The sequence below is a fragment of the Helicoverpa armigera genome, chromosome 5, assembly GCF_030705265.1.
Source record: "Helicoverpa armigera isolate CAAS_96S chromosome 5, ASM3070526v1, whole genome shotgun sequence".
In the NCBI taxonomy this organism is placed as follows: Eukaryota; Metazoa; Arthropoda; class Insecta; order Lepidoptera; family Noctuidae; genus Helicoverpa; species Helicoverpa armigera.
In genome coordinates, this window is record NC_087124.1 from 10,496,442 (window position 1) to 10,504,577 (window position 8,136).

Sequence of the window (8,136 nt, forward strand, 5' to 3'; positions counted from 1 at the left end):
AGATGTACCTACCTACTTTCTGAGAAACAGTTTCAATACTTTTCGGGATCTTAATAATACCAGATCTTCTGAAAATAGATATTGCTGTAGCTGTGAATGCCAAGCGGCTTCTTTTACATTTATTATATACTGATAAGACAATTATAACCTCTGACATAATAATAAAGAAAAATGTATTCACACGGTCGTCAACGGGTCACCTTCCCTTGACGATTCCAATGTAAACACTTAATCATGTACAACTAAAGGTTGATAACCAGCTGTAAATATCTCTAGTCTAATAAGTCTAGAACTTTCGTAGCTAAGTCTACGTAACAGGACTAGGGTCACCACATAAGTGTGATTGTTTAAATAACAGTGAGTATTTAACTGATCATGAAGACGTATATTCAGATATTCTTGGCTGTCGGCCTCACGGGTCGAACGCTAATTATAAAGTAAAGCAATGTTTGGCGCGGTTGGTCCATGGATAGGTGACCATCTTCGTCACGATGAGTTCCTCCATGTTTCTGAAAGCATGGGCAACTCAGACGTTGTACGTGATATTCATATTGATTATTGAAGAAACAGGAGCCACTGAAATTGCAGATTAAGCTTTCAGTCAACCACCGCGTCACTAGACACTTCGGTAGAAGTTTTAAGATCTGGGGCCCGATTCTCCTAATTTTACTTAAGCGACCTTCGATTGACGTTCGACTCGATTCGACTGAGATCCAATCCCGACTCGATTACGATTGAAGCGTATGTGGCATTCCGCTATTTTTTCTTTGAAATAAACGTTTTTATCCTTTTCTGTCATTCAATAATGAATCATTTTGTCTGCAAATGATTTACGATTGCAAAATGATTGTACAGCAAACTACCGTATAGACCAAAATCATCAAAATAGCAGACCAATCGCACACCAATCAAATGTCAATCGAATACGATTGGTCTTTTATTAGTAGCAGAATGCCCGATATGGTTAAAACTGCTATTACGATCATATTGCGATTCGATTTCTATTCGATTTTGACATTATTAACTTAGGAGAATCGGGGCCCAGTTTATGTAGTAACTGACAATAAGACTGCAACTAAATTTGATATTGGAGATATGGAAAGTAAAAAATTGTTTAAATGCATAATGACTAATTAGTGCTTAAGTATGACTATTTTCAGTAACTAGACACGTAAATAATTAGCCATTCTTTATTGTGATTACGCAACCTCACGCATACAATGACAAAGAGAAAACAAAATCCTAATTAACATACATACATCTTAATTAAATGCATCATAATATGTTACTAGACAATTATTAAATTAGTCACAGTCCCATCCTCTCACTAGTTTTGAACCGACTTGGAACTGTGTCAAACTTAGAACAATGAACTTTCAAAAATTAGTTCTCACTACACGTAGGATATATTTTATAATGTAATGTACTAAACACAATGTGTATGTGAGTATGTGTCGCATATTACGGGGAACTGGCCACCCTACTTGTAGCTTAACGAGGTGAGAAAGAATTGTGTATGTGTAGCGTGTAATGAAGTTAGGCCTACTATGAATTTTTAAGTTGAAATAACGTTATATTGGACTTTTTAATTTTTGATTGATACATAGTTTGTGTAGTTTGATTTACCTGGGAGTCAAAATTGAAATAATTTTGTAAACATTTTGTTACAAGAGATAAAAATTGGGCGTTTTGGGGGCTGACTTTTGTAAATTTTGATGGTCAAGAGGTTTTGAGTTTGAAGTTCCTAAATCCGCTTGATTTACAGTAGACCTTCGTAGTGTTTACAAGTAGACCGTCCACTTAAAGTTCGTTTATAGACAACAGATGAACTAGTTTGTTCAAAGGTCATATGGGGCTTAGCGTAGTCACTCCGTTACCTATGCCATATCGAATGCCTCTGTAATTTGTAGAGAAATATCAATTAATATAAGAGATATATATCTATAGAGAGATATATATATATATATATATAGAGAGAGATATATCAATTAATTGTTCAATTCACTAGTGTCCTAGAATCAAAATCGACCAAAATGGAACGTCTCCTTTCCCACTAACTAGCCGATTGTCAACTGTCAATCCACGATACAAATTATAATTATAAAAGCAAACTTATACTGCTTAAAATTTCCATACTTGGTATTAAATTACCATGATATTCGTTATTTCTTCACTCCAAGGAAGAGTATAGTTGGCATTTGACATGCGTGTCTTCTCATGCATTTGACTCTCATCTGACATTTACATGACCTTTAGCTATCGTCAACGTGAATGCGTTTATGTAGAAGTAGTTATGTGTAAAGGTAATTTGGTTTCTATCGGAACAGGCACTACGGTATCTTTAGTAATAGATATGCCTCAAAGTATATAAAAGCTCGCCAATAATTTAACTATGATAGAATAAAAAACTGTGTGAGTAAGTTTTTAGAGCCATTTCTTTTGTTAAAATCTAAGAAACTTACCGAACAAGCTTACTCTATTGAAGATCCTTAAAATGAGAGCAATATTTTCTGATATAAAATCTAATACAAATGGAAAATACACCAAGATTTCAAGTAAAACATTTATCATTATTACAAGAAAAAATACAACTTCTGAAGTTCCCTTTCATATCCTTTAAAGCTGTTTAAAAGGTCGACAACCGCAGTAAAATGTTCCAATCTAAACTCAGGTATTTCTTTTTTTGTGACCTCCAAAACACTTACCTTGTAAACTGGAAGACCTCTGGTTACTGCGATTTGCAGTCAGGGTTCTCGAGAAATGGAGTAAAACCTTTAGCTAGCAGTCTACGTCCGTCGACTAGTCTAACAAGGAGGTATCGTGTTGCCCGGGTAACTCGATTGAAGAGATCAGATAAGCATTCGCTCAGCTGGATAGATGCCATTACAGTTGGGAAAAGGCTAGGCAGGTTATGATAAGCTAGAGTTATGTTTTGATAAAATTTTAGAATTTTGTTTCGCAAAGGAAAAATTGAATCTAAACAAAATATTTTGGTTAACGGAACCCAGTCGTACAACATTTAAAAACATTATTAATACAGTATTCTTTCGTTTGTATTGAATAAAAAGTTCAGTCTTGATGAGAATTTAATGATAATATCAACTTCAAACTGCTTTATCTCAACAGTAATTAAACTATACGCACTGCAATGTTAAGATATAGACGGTAGATAAATAGCTAGATTACTACATAGTGAAAACAAGGAGGTATTTATTGAGCATATAAATGAACTTTTTATTTAAATGTTTTAATTACCTGAATTATTAAAGGTTTATTGAATAAAAAAACATTAAATTAAAATAATATTTATAACTTTATTCATATAGGTACTACAGGAAACAATCCCTTGATACCGTATATGGGAATTCCAGTTTCTCTGAAAAATGTCAAGCAATATATTTTACTTATTGGTTCCCGATAGCAACCGGCAACTGCAACTCAGGTTTATTTTTAGCAAACCAAAACAATATGGAAATCACTTAATTAAGATTTATAGTGGATTCGTAAAGCTTATGTGGAGAGCTTTTTAAATAATTGTAGATGTGAATTATTTCAGTAATCCTCTCTAAATATGTACGTTGGTTGGATTTTTTAAATCTTGATTCAAATGATAAATCTTGATTTTATTAATAAGAAAATACAGTATTGTTAATGCAAATAATACTACCTACCTATGACTTCAAACTTGAGTCTACCATGTCTTTAATTAGTAGGTAGTCCAATAATTAGAACATTCTTATAATTACACATGTAAATAATTCTGCAGAGTTCGTAAATCCAAATAGGTAACAAAAAAACAGGATTAGAAAGAACTTGTATAAAACGCATTTGAAAACACTTAACACAAAAACATACTCGAACGCTGAAAGCCAATTAAACCAAACAATTATAAATGAGCAAACAAAATCGCGTGCTGAAATTAAAAATTCAATCCTTATGAAATGTCCAAATGCTGTAACACTTACTGAACTTTCTGTTTTTATATCTGCTAAAAGTTATATATTTATTTATCGTGTAAGTGTGGCAAATTGCTTGCAAGCGTGTTGTGCAACTAAGTATGTAGTAGAGTTGCAGTCTAGCCTAGGCGCCTTACAAAATGTCTAACAATTAATTTTTTAACAGTTTTTGAAGGCGTGTTATGTAAAGACATATTTTAATATGTTATTAATGAGAAAGAAAAAAATAATAATGTTGAAACAATCGATTCGTAAATTGCTTATCAAATCATGGAAAGGGTTAGATTAAATTAATCATTTTGTTAATTTCTCCCACCAAGTTATAAAGGATTCATAAGATGAGTTCATAAGAGACTACATAAGGGAAATACATATATGTATAAGAGGAGAACATAAGATGAGTACATATTATGTGCCTACTACTAAAAATATGCTGCCTCTGTGGACAAACATTTGAAACTCGTGAAAAGAGAAATTACATACAAACACATGTAGACAGACACTACTAAGAAGCTTACAAAAAGTTTAATAAATATGCTACTAGCTTCCGCCCGCGAGTTCGGTTATATCGCGTTTCCAAGAGAATTCTCCAAAAGAACGGGATAAAAACTATCCTATGTTCTTTCTCAAGGACAACTCTATCTCTGTACCATATTTTATTAAAATCAGTCCAGTGGTTTAGACGTGAAAGCACAACAGACAGACAAACAGACAGAGTTACTTTTGCATTTATAATATTAGTAGGGTGTTAGTAGTCAGTCACATGTATACGACTTATGTTTCGATGAAGTGCTATAGTTCAGTGAAAGGACGTCGGAAGTCAGCTCATCAGGCTAGTGATTGATGCTCAGTGTTTCAACACGCAGACGTTGTATTACTATCATTATATCATTTTATTGCTCGACTTCTATTTCAGTTTGAAGACACATCAAATTGTGTTAATGTATTTTTAGTTTAGCTTTAGATCTTTTAAATAAAATGAAAATTGCCTTTGATGATATTATTTAATACAGAGTTAACATTTCATAATAAAATTCATAATTTCTCTCAAATCAATTTCTCTCTTTAACTCATAATGATTTAGTAATATGAGTGTTAAAATCATCAATTTTCTGAAATTTCATTGGTTTGGTTGGTCCCGAGGGAACTTCTTCCCACTCCGGATAAAGTCATCAGGCGGATCAGGCTGTAGACTACCTGCATACCTACCAATTTTATTTCGATCGCCAAGCACGAAGCTAGACAGACAGACAGACTGATATTCGCATTTATAGTATACTAGCGACCCGCTCCGGCTTCACACGGGATATCAGTATTTCCACACTATTTATTGGATGTTACTATACATATAAACTTTCCTCTTCAATCACTCTATCTATTAAAAAAAACCGCATGAAATCGGTTGCGTAGTTTTGAAGATTTCTAAAGCTTACAAAGGGACATAGGGACAGAAAAAGCGTTTGTTTTATAAGTACTATGTAGTGAAGTAACGATTTAAGGTTAACAACGAGAGAAAAGATCACATGCTTCATTTAGCAACACCATAAGTTACTTAACAATACCAGGTATTATTCAGTTATATTTAGAGCGTGATAAAGTCCCGTAAACTCGGATTAGGCCTAGCACTATGGGTTGTAATCGTAAGGTCAAACTTTCCAATTAAGAAACACTGTTTAGAAATCTGTTCAATGGCTGTTGAGTGTTGACTGTAAAAAAAGAAATGTATTAAGGCTAATTATAACTAGTATGTACTAGAATTCTTTCACAATCAACCAGTTTGATTATCGTCAATATCTTAGTTAGGGCTTGTGCAGACATTTTTATATGGCGTCAATTACTTCTAGAATATTGCCGTGACTTAGCACGAGTAAGAGAAGGCAGTTAAGGCCTACGAGCCTAATTACTCTGAAAATATATAACTAAGAATTGTGTCATATTCCTCAGCCTAGAATCCATGCTTTCTCTTAACCACTGCTAGGATTCATTTTAGTAAGTATGTTCTTTTAGTGAAATATAATTTTATTTAGCTGATGGAATGCGGAAGCTAAGTCTACATAGAAACAATTCAATAAAAGCTTATTCCTATAAGCAACGAGTATATCTGAAACCTTTTAGATTACAACATAGTTAAATTATCTCACCTATGCGTGTGATGCAAGCGTTTGACAACCAGCCATCGTGTGTTGGCGCCGATAAGGCTGATTCTATATACTGAAGTCACGAATTGTTTGAAATAAATCGATTTGATATAATTGCAAACAACAATTATTATTTCTTTATTTCGTTACAAACTTATTAATGACAGAATAATAAATAATTCCTTTCCAGTCTAACCAAGGCGTATTGGGTTGCCTGGGTAACTGGGTTAAGGAGGTCGCTTCTTGTACAGCACTGATACTCAGCTACATCCAGTTAGACTGGAAGCCGACCCCAACATAGTTGGGAAACATGCTCGGAGGATTATGAATAAATAATTCCTATTAATATTTGATCGTATAACTGATTTAAAGTCTGCATGATTATCTTTGTAATCATCAATCATACTTGTTAATGGCTGCATCTCCTTCATTATTTCCCAATCCAAATATATCCTACCCGCTAAATCACCTCTTCCAATTTTCTCACAATTTTAAATATTACTCTATTCAAATATATTTTATTATGCCATTGCGTCGATTTATTGCTTGGTACATCCTTGCTATCCTTATGCATATTAATGTTTTCACATCCAGTCGTGGTCACGATTACCATGTTTCCGCAAAACATTTCTTTCTTCTATACCTATAGAAAATCCCCGGTATACTTCTCTCAACGAAGAAAGGCAAAGCGCTCATTGTCTGTTTAGCCTTTTACAAAGATCACCAAAACCCAGGTGTGTATACAGGTAACAATATTCCAAACAAATACAAAGTTGCAATTACGAAGAAAGACATACTTTTTGGCGCATGATTACATCTACTTGTAATATTTATAATAACTGGTGGTTATTTGTTAGACTGGTGTCAGGCTTGCTGGCTTCTGACTACTTACCCGTAACGACTGCCAAGGATGTTCAATGACTGCCGGGGCCTACAGTTTAACGTGCCATCCGAAACACAGTCATTGGTGCCTAAGATATACTTAGAAAGTACATACAAACTTAGAAAAGTTGTATTCGTACTTGCCTGACCTGGAATTGAACCCGCGCCCTCATACTCGAGAGGTTGGTTCTTTGCCCACTAGACCACCACGACTTCCATTCTTTCTGACTCCATTCTTTAAATTCTTATTCGTCAATTGCGTTAAAAAACCTAGGGATTTTCAAAAGTTCTCAAACATTGTGTCCGCAGCCTAACTGGCGATCGTGAACATGAGCACGCAACGCACCCCGTGTCTTGTACACAATGCCTAGACCAGTTTGCTGTAACATAGGCATTACAAAACTGATTGTGCTAATATTGCCTGTATCGGCTTATCAGTTTAATTGTATCTGTATGTTATGTAAAATAAATTGTGGTTAGATGATTTGGTTGGAAAGAATGTCACTTGTAAGTAACTTTAAGTATCGAATATGAAGACATGCTGCGTCGATCTCAATGATAATTGGTATAAGGGCAGGAGGATGATAAAAATGCATTGTGGTCAAACGAACATGATATTTTGCCGTTGCACATTGTCCAAAAAATATAAATAAATAAACATTACATATGATTACAATAAAATTACACTTAGCAAAATTAATGGAATACAAGCTACATATGTACGTATGTAATAAGCTATCAATCATTGTGATGAATTGTAACGTTAATTAATACTTCAATTATGAAGTTACTTTATTATATTTTATATCCGTACCAACAATAACTTACAAATATACAGTTAGAAGTAAGGCTTGCTATAAACTAGTTTGCAGTACCGGCAGCCATTTCTATTCCTTAGGGCATATTATAGCATCGGCTAATAGATTCGCTCAGGTATTCACTTTCACTGATTAATAGAAGTGATTACACTTATTATGAAGATAACATGACTTGTTGGTGGTAAGTCTTTAGTAAAACATGCTCTATACTCTAGCCTATATAGCGTGTTGATCCTGGACCTATGTAATGTTTGATTGCTGATAGATATTTTTGATGCTCAGAGACCATTACAGTTTTTAATTTGATATTACATAAATATGTGACGTCAACCATAATTAGGC